Source organism: Mirounga leonina, unplaced genomic scaffold, assembly GCF_011800145.1.
Source record: "Mirounga leonina isolate KUSES-001 unplaced genomic scaffold, KU_Mleo_1.0 Mir_117, whole genome shotgun sequence".
In the NCBI taxonomy this organism is placed as follows: domain Eukaryota; kingdom Metazoa; phylum Chordata; class Mammalia; order Carnivora; family Phocidae; genus Mirounga; species Mirounga leonina.
Window position 1 is genome coordinate 3,029,465 of NW_023270274.1, and position 12,166 is coordinate 3,041,630.

Consider the following 12,166-nt stretch of genomic DNA (forward strand, 5'->3'; position numbering starts at 1 on the left):
TTCCTTTCCTTTCCTTTCCTTTCCTTTCCTTTCCTTTCCTTTCCTTTTTCTTTTCTTTTTTCTTTCACTCTCCAATATGTAGCCAAGGTTTGGAGCTCCTGGATTAAAATGTGGCAAAAGCTGTAGATTGGGTCCTTAGCCCAAATCTCTAGCCGCACCCCTTCCCCGTCAGCTGTCTCAGCCTTTCCACCTTCTCCAAATCTTCACATTCAGGTGGGAGAAGTTTCATGAACTGATAGTAAATTCCACCTAAGGAGTCTAAGGCAACAAATGCTACCTTCTCTGGTTTCCCGAGAGGTGTGCAAATGTCGCCCTCGCCTAAGCAACCCATCAACCACTCAGGCAAGCAAGCAGTCAGAACTAAGGATCTGTGTTCTCCTGCATGCTCCTGCCAACAACTCTGGTAAGCTGAGGGGTCTGTCCATGTGAAGAGGGACAGAATGTTGGCTCTTATGCTTTCTCAGGCACCGTGTGGACCAGACCTGAACTTCCTTCTGGTAATCTGCATGAACAGCTGGCCATGGACCAGCAGGGGCTTCCTGCCCAAAGCAGGAAAGAAGACAGGATCTGAAAATAGTATTTCCAGAACGCCAGGATGGGGCTGCAAAGAGATATAAAGAGGTATTATTTAAAAAATAAAATAAAATAAAGAAAATGATAGTTCTGCTTGTGGACTAATGTCAAAACCCATCCAGGGAATTTAGTAGTTTACCTCCTTATTGGCCCCCCATATGTGTAGGCTTGCTTACTCTCAACATTTGGCTAATCAAGAATATGGTTTAAGCTGATGTTTTTCTTCATGGCACTCATCACTATTTGTACATATATATTATGCATTTGATGTTTATGTGTTCAGCATATTTCTCACCCACCAGATGTGTTCCCCAGAGTCTGTTTTCCCCTCCCATGCACCCAATACAGGGCCTCAGGAGACACAGGCTTGCATGGGCAGAGGAGGTCCTGGTTAGTGTGTGTGTGTGTGTGTGTGTGTGTGTGTGTGTGTGTAGAGGGATTAGGGCTGTAGAAGCACGTTATATCCACTACCCAATAAATAAAAGACAGTCATTTTAGAAAAAAAAAAAAAAAAAGCCCCTGGGCCTTCCGACCCAAAGAATGATATTCAAGTCTTTCTTCATATTTCCATATGATAGAGGATGAATATACACTTTTGGACAGCTTTCCAGTTTGAATTCATGCTTTTGAAAATTTGTGTTTTGATGACAAGAGCCTCAGCATCAAATGGGAGCATATTCATATTCATATTCATATTCAGAGTATATTCAAATATACTGATTTTTCTGGGCTCTGGGCTTTCTGTATCACAGAGTGTTGTGCTATCATTTGAAATAAAATGGGGGGGGGGTTCACCAGTCGGCAAGTTTTGCATGGCCTGGCTCACAGATTCTATCATCACACAGAATTATTCTAGATAATGTGGCTAACTTCACTCTGATTTGTAGTTATTTAATATTCAAGAATTGTTGTCTCTCAAAAAGTCATTTTTATGTGGAAATAAGAGATGCACATTTTCCTTAAAGAAGAATTCACAGCATAAAGTAATCCGGATCCTCGGTAAAGAAGCTTAAGAGTGTGATTGCACAGAGTCATTAATTTTTGCACCAAGTACCCCGATTCACGTTTTCTTAGGCTCCTTCTCAAACTGACCGTCCTTTTCTGGGACTGGTCCACCCCAAACCCTCAATGACATTGTAGACAAAATGAAAACACTGGAGGCTTTCTCCTTGTGTTCAAGGCTGTCTGGGTCTGTTGCAGTTCTGATGTGGACGCTTGGCTGCAGCCGAGTGGAGCCGGCTGCACCGGGAGAGCTGGGCTCCTGGGCCCTTCCGCGCGGGGCAGTGCCAGTGCCGAGGGGCAGCTGGGTAAATGGAAGTACTCAGGGAAAGCGCATGTGTGCTCCAGGTCAAGGCGATGTACCTCACATCTCCATGGATGATAATGATACCTACGGTCTCAGTTTAAGCCTGGTAAAAATATTTACAAATGTAAAATACCTTAAAGTAGAGCATGTCAGTCAATGACTTTTATCACCTGCTACATAATAAGCTTGCAACCGTGATGTCATGCCTCCCTATTATAAACTGTGGCAGCTTCTTCTTCTTTTGAATTTTTTTTTTTTTTTTTTTTTTTAATTCATGAGAGACAGAGCGAGAGAGAAAGGCAGAGGGAGAAAAGCAGGCTCCCAAGGAGCAGGGAGCCCGACGCGGGGCTCGATCCCAGGACCCTGGGATCATGACCTGAGCCACCCAGGCGCCCCCGCGCTCTTTCTTCTTCTTTTTTTTTTTTTTTTAAGATTTCTTTTTTTTTAATTCATGAGAGACAGAGCGAGAGAGAAAGGCAGAGGGAGAAGCAGGCTCCCAAGGAGCAGGGAGCCCGACGCGGGGCTCGATCCCAGGACCCTGAGATCATGACCTGAGCCGAAGGCAGACGCTTAACCATCTGAGCCACCCAGGCGCCCCTCTTCTTTTGAATTTAAACAGCAAATGATTTTCACACACACACACACACACACACACACACACACACGCAAATCCTGACTTAAATTCAATTGCATGGTAGAAATCAACTCAAGTACACTCAAGTTATCTTCAGAGATCTTTGTGCATTCATTAAGAAATGCCTTTTAAAACTGCATTAATCTGATCCTTAAAATGAACTTAAAAACTTCTCACTCGAAAAAAAGATAGTAGCTTTTCTACATCTTTAAATGAAATAAAAACTTGATAAATAGGTAAGTCAAGTCTGCTTACGTCATATTTTGACAAGGGCATAACCTGCTGTTAAAAAGAAAATTTGTCTTTTTATTTTTTTTCAATACAGATTATTGTCAATCACACGGATTCTGCTGCTTGATGGATTAACTCGGTGATAACTTTGCCCAGGATATCAGAAAATAGATGTAGGAAAATTTTCGCAAACTTAAGTTTTGTTCATTTGTCTTAACATATAACAAAAGGGTATTAGCAGGGATTGAAAAACATAAGGGAGAAAGCCTCATCCCAACACCAAGTAAAAGCTTTTTTTAAGATTTCAAAATACTACTGGAGATATCAAAATGAGCTGTTACTTGGATAGAAATCTGTCTTTTCAAACACAATTTCTGTAACCAGTATACCATCACCTCCAGTGGGGGGGAAATAGTCTTTTCATCAACGTGATTCCCTTGCCTCAGGAAGTCAGGAACAGTGAGAGCCGTTGTGAAGGTCTCTGTCAGCGCATCTGAAGATGCCAGGATAAGGCAGTCTGCAAGAGTGAAGGAAGGCCCAGCAAGGGGCCAGCACAGTGTATGCAAGCCCCAGACCCCTGCCCCCTGCCCCCGAAGACAGCAAGGGGTGTCATAATCCTGGAGAGAATGGCTTCGGTCCCAGGGGCTGTCTGTGAAAAGGGAGCATGGAGATGATGAACTTGTGGGATGGCTGTGTGACAGAAATTGATTCCACCCTTCTAGGGAGGGAATTCTGACACCTGTTACAACATGGATGAAACGGGAAGACATGATGCTGAGTGAGGTGAGCCAGACGCAGGAGGACAAATCCCGTACGAGCCCAGGCACATGGGGTCCCTACAGCAGCAAGATTCATAGAGACAGAAGGTAGAATGGCAAGTGGTGGGGGCCAGGCTGGTAGGCAGGGGTGGGGAAGGATGTTTTAATGGGGACAGAGTTTCTGTTTTGCAAGATGAGAAGAGTTCTGGGGAGGGAGGGTGGTGACGGCTGCCCAACAGGTCACTGAACCTACACTTCAGAGTGGTTAAATGGTGGGTATGCGGACTTGACTCCAGTGATAATGTTTCAAAAGGCAATGTAGGGTAGAACAGTGGTTCTCAAAGTGTGTTTCCTGGTGCAGCAGCATCACCCAGGAACTCATTAGAAATGCCATTTTGTCAGGACCCAGACCAGACGTACTGAATGAGAAACTCTCGTCTGTGGGGTACAAGCTCTCCATGTGATTCTGAGACACACTCGAGCTTGAGAAGGGACAGAACATGGAATCTGGGCTTCCCATTCCTCCTGTGCCCCTGACCAGTCATGTGGCTGGAGGCAGGTTTTTAACCTCTCTGTGATACAGTTTCCCATTTATAAACTAAGGATGTTAATATTGTTTTGAGATAACTAATTGAAAATAGTTTCTAATATCATAATAACTTCTCAGTAAATGGTCAGTCTTATTAACAATTGAGAACAGCTCATCTTAATTATTTTATTAGACATCTTTCCTTAACCTGCTCCATATCACAATGCTACTGATAAAATGTTTGTTTTTATAAATGAGGAGACTTGCATAAGCACACATACTTCTAAGTTTCAGTGGAATTGGCGGTAGGTGTAATGGGTTTGATCCAAACCACATAGTATAAAATTTATTTTATATGGAATACATTAAGATGTAGCCATACTCATGACGTGGGAAAGAACATTAGGGTTCGGAGCCAATGGTCAAAAAAAAAAAAAAATCCTTGAGACATCTTTGGTACAAAAAGGTGGATTTATTAAAGCATGGGGACAGGACCTGTGGGCAGAAAGAGGGGCACTAGGGTCACGAGGAGTGGCCCATTATATACCTTCAAGTTGGGAGGGGGTTAGGGATAGCCTAAGTCTCTCAGGAATTTGGAAGCATGGTTTCCAGAAACTTGAGGGGGCTAGCTATTGCTGGGAGGTCATTTATTACCATTTTAGTCATGAGACCCTTCAGATGTATATTGGTGAGCCCTATGCTTGAGGGATGATTGCCAGCATGTATCTTTGGGGTGTTGGCAGAGAGATGAAGGAAGTTTCCAAAAGAATTTTTATATGTTAAAGTAGATTCACAGGATCCTGGGGGGTGGGCTAAGATTGCCTCTTGCCCTTAGCCAAGTGTCAACACTGAGGCAAGCTGAGTCCCTAGAGGAGGTTCGCTCTGCTTGTTTCAAGGACCTGTCAGTGGGCGGTAGGCAGTAAGGAAATCTGATTTTTCTTTTGCCTCTGTTTCCCACATCACAGGGACTTAGGAGTCCCTGTGACTTCTGTGATGGTAGAGGGCCCTCATCCCACCAAATGCCTGGCCAGTGGCAACAAACAACAACAAAACCCCTCTCAGAATTGCTCATTGCATTGTAGACAATTCTCAGCTGAAGATTAAGTCTTCGTTCTTAGGGACACACAACAGCATCACCATTGTAGAACCTCGGGAACACGAAACAGTTCGTGGAGGCTTTGCAATACTCAAAAGGAGGAGAGACTGCAGAGTTCCTCACAGTGGTAATGGCTCCGGGTTCAGCCATCCTGAGATTCTGCTAATGGAACAATGAGGTTTAAAGCAATTTGCATCACCTTCTTCATTTAACACATAAAGCAATCCTCTTGGTTCCGTTGGGTTAATTTACATGAACATTTTGAGACTGCCTTCCCACTGTCAGGAAGATTGGGGAATGAGCCCTAATAAAATTCATTCCTATCTGTTGGACTTATCAAGGGTATCTGAAGTAAGAACCATCTCAGTATTCTGAATTTATCCACTTTGTCAGAGATGCATTTGGGTCTGTTCTGCCCCATAGACAGCATCTTTCAAGGGAAGAATACCAACATGTAAAAAATACAAAACTCTAGGCAGTCTACCAGAGGAGCCTAAAATCTCGTATCATATCCTCTGTTGGATTAAGATAAATTGAAGACATGTGTTAAATGAAGGGAGCTAATACGTTGGATACAAATAAAATCCCCGTGCCTCATACCTAGGGTGTGGAAATGAGCACATCTAGCATGAAGCCCCTGCAGCCTGTATTTTCTAGAAGTCATTCCTAGATCAGTTTGTCAAGGTGGCAGGTTTTGAGGGAATGGGGCCAAAGCTGACACACTGTGCAGGGAAGGGAAGACAGAGGGGCTGGAACTTGAAGATGCGAGTCACTAAATGGCATCGAGTGGCTTCAGGGCAGGGGTGGGAAGGCAGACACATGGTCTTAGACACATGGACAGCCCCTGGCAAAGCCACAGGGAATGTTCTATCGGTGGCCCCCACCCCACCCCCTGTTGGCCCGGGACGTGCATCTGACAGGAGAATAAACAGAATGGATCCTCTGGTCTTTCCCGGCTATGCAGCCAATGCCGGACAAGCTGGACAAGAACTCAGTTCTGGTCCTGTCTTCCATGGTACGAAGATTCCCTCAGTGTTTTGAGGAGAGATCAACATTCATTTCAAACCAACAGTAAGAAGCAATGGGGAGAGTCCCCCTATGATTCTGCTTTTCCCTGAGAAAGAATTCAAAATGAAGTTAAAAGCAGAACCTCAAGAGGGTCTTTCTTTTTTTTTTTTTATTATGTTATGTTAATCACCCTACATTACATCATTAGTTTTAGATGAAGTATTCCATGATTCATTGTTTGTGCACAACACCCAGTGCTCCATGCAGAATGTGCCCTCCTCAATACCCACCACCAGGCTAACCCATCCTCCCACCCCCCTCCCCTCTAGAACCCTGTTTGTTTTTCAGAGTCCATCGTCTCAAGAGGGTCTTTCTCATCACACGATCTCATTACTCCTCAATACCAATCACTGGAAGCCAACAGAAGACCCTACTGCCCCAGGTCACATTCGGGGTGGGTTTGCACAGGTACAACAGGAAAGCGGTGGAGAGATGCTGTGCACCCAAGCATGCTACTGGACGGTGAGGGGAAACCGGGGGCCTTGGCAAGGAGAGCAGACCGTGTCCTGTGCTAACTGCAGGCTCGGTGAAGACCCTGCGACAGTGGGCGAGGGTGGGGGTGCAAACAGGTGCAGGAGGATTGGAGAGGGCAGGAGGATGGAAAGGGCACCTCAGGGTCTGCAGACTGGTTCCCAGAGTCATCCCGTCACGCCTTGTGAGCTCCCCTCACCCCTCCGCTGCTGCATAATCTTACCTTAAAAACCCAGACACAAAATGAGTCCAACCCCTGCTCCTCAGAGATGTTGTGAGCTACGCCCAGATGAGATGCACCAGAGAGTGCCTTATGAACGCCCATTTCTCTACCCTTCATTCATCATTTTTTGAATGAGAATATAAATGAGTGAAAGAAAGTTACATTAAAATATCTTGATCTTTGTTATTTAGAGAGGGGGGATTTGCAAAGAGGGATTACCAGACACCCAAGAAACTGCCATCAATATCCTATTCTGCACTTGCTCAGCTCATATTAATCAGTTTTGTGTATCGGCATTAAGATCACCCCCACCCACCCCAGGGGAAGAGTTTCTACAGAATGCCTTGGCCTTCGTTGCTCAAAGGACACCTTGGTGCTTGTTTATGGCCAGAAATTTTGGTAAAGACAATAGAAGCCTGAGGGACTCTGCCATTTGAGAGAGAGAGGGATTTGAACAGTGGAGAAGTTCACTCTTATGTTCACAGGGTGTCCTTAGTTCCTGTGCTCTGTCTCTTCAGCCAGAAACTCCACGGAGGAAAAACCAAGCCACCCCCCGTTTTCCACTGGGGTACCTGCCGCAAAGGTGGTGGACACTGGGCTGCTTCTCCCCTCGAGCCTTCCCCAGCTGCCCTCCGGGGAACAGCATGCCGGTCACCTTCTCACTCTCCAGCCAACTCTTCCCGTAGGCAGCCCTGATCTTCTTGGTCTTTACTCTCTTAAGGGCTGTTACTAAACCAAAAACCTCCCTTGGGTGTTGATGCTCATGCTGGGACCTGCTTCTCCAGCACTACAATGTCCAAATCTTCCAAAAAGAGCGGTCCCTGAGAAACTGTATGAGAGAAGGAAAAGGAAAGGGGGAAAGATCTTTGACTGGAACAACACAAGTGCATCTTGGAATTGGATCATTAAACATGCACAAAATCTGGAGAAGGATGTGGTGAGGCAAAGGAACAGAGAGAGCTGTGTTTGTGGCAGGATCACCTCTGACCTCTGCCCACGGAGCACCAACACTGGGACCGAGGGGTCCACGGTAAGTTTCTTGTTGCAACTTTTGAATAATTTGCTTTTTGTAAACTTCCAAATTAATTTAATTACCCCCTCTTTTTTTTTTTTTTAATGTTGTGCTCTTTACCTTCCTGTCCTTCTTCTATGGATACTTCTCTGAGGAGTAACAGATGCTTATGAAGGAAATTGTATTGGTTAACAAATTCACAAGAAGAAATCATTCCAGTTCAAGGATGATCACAGCGTTTCTACTTTGTACTCTAGCTTAAATATTATTTGCAATTCAGAGTTAACTTATTATGATTCAGAAAAGTGTCTATTTTTCCCTGATGCATAAAGATACTGATGGACTGACTTTCTCTGATTGCGGGGGATTCGATAAAGTCAAAGCCAATCCCGACCTGACCAAAGGCAAGGCTTATGTAAAGTATAATCAAAGGAACACGGAATGCCAAGAGCATCCTTGCTCCCTACCCCCAGTCCCAAACTGCTGACCCCCTAACTAACAGACCCTGGGCAATCCACTGGATACTTCTCAGTCATAACTCCCTCATTAAAAGCAAAAAAAAAAAATAATAATTGGTATAATTCTTGTATAAAAAAAGAAAAGAAAAGGAAAATCCATTACTTGGCATACGTTGGAGTTTTAAACTCTAAAATATTATCATTCTGTAAGTTCATTGAAATTTAAAAGTTGCCAAGTCTTTTCCCTGTCTCAGGTAAGAATGTGTTTCTCTGGAAATGGCCTTGAAATGTGAAAAAACACCGATCTTGAGGCCAGCCACATCACCTTACCCTACTGACATTTCACCAGGATAGATTGGGAAAATAAAAGCTGCCCTGAGTCTGGACAGGTCTGACACAGGCCAAGTCCAAGTTGGATGTGGGGGGATGATGAGGGGTAGAACATAAAGGGGAATCCAGAGCTAGTTCTCTGGGATCACATGGGGCCTTACAGGGTGGATTAGGGTCCTGACCTAGAGGGGCTGATGCTCACATGTGGAGGCTGGCCTTAGGATTCTGGTAACCATTTCTATCAGAAGACCCTTAGTAGAATGCTGACTCTTCTCTGAGCTTGGAAGCTAGGGGAGAAATAAGAAAGACAAAATTATTTAAAAATTAAATTTATATAAACATGGAATTTTATATAAAATTAAAGCCATGAAAGCCTCAGTAAATGGGCAAAGTCTACCCATGCATTAAAGGACGTCTCTCCTTCTTTGATATGGACTCCAAACCTCTACGCTCCATTGGGTGATGAAGAGGCTGAGGGCACCCTACACATATTTGGGGAAACTAGGCCCTTTGGTCTTTAGAGAATGGGGGCTGGTCGCTGCCTCAACAGATTTCACTCTGTTCCTTTGATTCTTTTATTTCCTACCCTTTGATTTCGCTCTGGACCCAGAGTCTTTAAGACACATTTTAAGACAAAAAGAACTGTCTACCTTGGAGCAAATAAAAAACAGGCCACCATAGCTGAGGGTCCTCTGCGGCACGCACGCCTCCCTGCTCCCCAGAGCTCCTGGTTTTATGGTTGAGCACTTTCTCTTCGTTTGCCCCTGATTGACAGGCAACGAGATTTAAAATGCAGAGCCTTCTGACAGCTGCAGTACAAGGCTCAGCGAGAAGATAAAAGCCAATGTTCCAGAATCAGGGGCCTGAAGCCTGGCCACGCCCCGAGCCTGCTCACCACGTCTGCTCGTCCACGGGAGGCAGAAGGGCCCCGCCTGTGGGGTAGATGCGTGCTCTCTGGTGCCTTTAAACAGAGCTGCTGACCACCTGTGCGGGAGAAGTGCAAACATAGTCTCAGCCCCTCTCAGGCATCTGTAAAAATGCGACAGACTGTGGGCCACTGAGCCACGTGCTGCACGGTCTTTTTAATTCAACAGTAATCTTGTTTCTGTTATGATTTCATCCATTTACACAGGAGCTGGGGCCACAGAGAACCTGGTCCTTCTCAAAACAGACTAGCTCTGAAAGCATTCCACTTACTAGCAACTGACATCTACTCATCATCATCATGGCTTGACTGCTTTAAGTAATCTCAGTCTCCCTTTTATGAGACCAAAAAAAAATTAGATAGACTTTTCTACTTTTAATCAGATCTCACATATGCATGATCCCTGTGGTATCCAATTCAAGTAAAATGTGTAAGGTCTGGGTGAAAATAAGATGAATTTCAATATTTCTGCATAGCTGACCCCATAGCTGTCCTTTCTCCCCTCCTTGTGAGAATTAAGAAATTACATATGTTAATTTCATACTTTCTGATCAAGTGCTTTGACAGCCCAGCTGGGGACACGGGAGTCTTTATAAATTAATATTTGTTTCAAACAGCCGAAGCAACCTATCCCTTCTTAATTAATTAAATCAGTTTTCCCAAGAAATGCTCTCCAAGTTTGAAAACCTACAGTTGAGTATGAACAGGAATTCATTTATGAACATTCTGCCCAATTAAAAAAAAACTGTACGAAACCAAAGACATTTTTTTTCACAGATTGCCAGAGTGAACTGTCCATTAATTATGGCGTGTTTGCAGTCCTTGTAACTGCGGTATGCAAATGCGCTCCAGCACACCCCAGCTGGCCCGCTGGGAAGCCTGGGTTTCATTTCGTGATGACGGGAACAAAGCTCGTGCATCCCCAAACCACACGTCTTCAGTCTCACCCAACTGAGAGACACCAGCCTGCGTGGAAGACCAAGAGAAAACCAATAATTCACTCTGGGACATGCCGTAGGAAGTGATATATTCCTAGAATCCTTATTATCGCGAGTACTATCTATCACAAATATTTTATTTGTTCTGATGTGTGAAAACTGGGCCCCCTCTGGCTGCTTCTTTGTAAAACCAAACAACGCTGTTCTGTGGAGGGAAGTTAATTAACACAGGCCGGGGGAGGAGAGCAGGGAGGGCCCTGCTGGGGTGGCCGGGACCAGCACCCCTGCCCCATCCTTATGGCTAGGCAGAATGCTGGATTACATCATCTAAAGCAGACTTTAAGAAAATGATGTGATTCCTGCACGTAATTGCCTTCTTGCTGTCTTCTTTTTCTCTTGACCCTAACTGTTCATTAGCTATGTGAACGTGTACAAGTTTAAAAGTCATTCTGGTGTCCGGCAAATGTTCTGGAAACACATCTAAGTCATGGCAGCACCACCTGTATTTGCGGAACTGTCATGAAACAATTTTTTCTCCCTGCTGAGTCCCCGTTAGTAAACTACTCTAGCATGCTCTAATAGCAATACATTAAAAAAGGTCATTCTACATGGGAAGACACAGGTCTCTGTATGCATTTATCAATTCCCGCCGCCTGCAGGATAAAATTATTTGTTAAAAACCATGCCCAACATCCCGTCAGGCAGGCTGACTTTACATAATAATACCAAACTTGGGATATATTATTTTAAAGTTCTGGGCTAAAAATTATGCAATAGTAGCTTTGTTTTACAGAGGACAAAAATTCCTGATTTACCACTGTTTTTAAACACACAAACTCTGGTGAACACTTTTGTTTTAGACTCACAAACTACCAAGTGGATTCTATATATCCTCTAAGACTAGCGACGGTTATTCATGCCACTCAACAATATCTCAGCGTCTTCATCCAAATGGTGAGACGCAACGCTTTCCCAGCTTCACCGCAAGCTGAGGCCTGTGGAAACAGGATGCAGAATGTGGCGAGTACTGGGGCTCTTCAGGCCGGCAGCAGGTGCTTCCAGATGATGCTTCCAGGTGCTTCCAGATGTCACCTTGCACGCTGGTGGTAAGCCACAGAAGGCACCTCCAGGCGGGCGTCTGGACTGGATCAAGCCTCGCTGGCCCCAGCTGTGTGTTCTGCAATCTGCAGCCTGCTCCCAGCCAGCACGGAGTGGGGCAGGGCCCGGAAGCCTGGCAGTGCCTGGGAGATGCAGGACTCTGTTGGCTCCAGGCCCCCCTGCAGGCCTGGCCAAACTTTTCTTAGAACCGCGCTGCAGCCTGAAGGCCTTCCACAGAAGCTTCAGCCCTGCCCTCCTCCCTCCCTCCCTTTCTCAGGGTCAGACCTGCCCTGGGCTCTTCCCACTCCCTCCCATCTGCCCGCTTGGCCTCGGCCCTCATGCACGTCTTGCATGTTTATAACCTGCTCCTCCCATCCTGTCACTCACTCCTGTCTTCAGTGACTTCAGCGCTACTGAGTCACACGGGTAATTCTCCAATTTCCGCCCCTTCATTTTTCCCTTCCTGCTATCTTCTTCTTCTTCTTCTTCTTCTTCTTCTTCTTCTTCTTCTTCTTC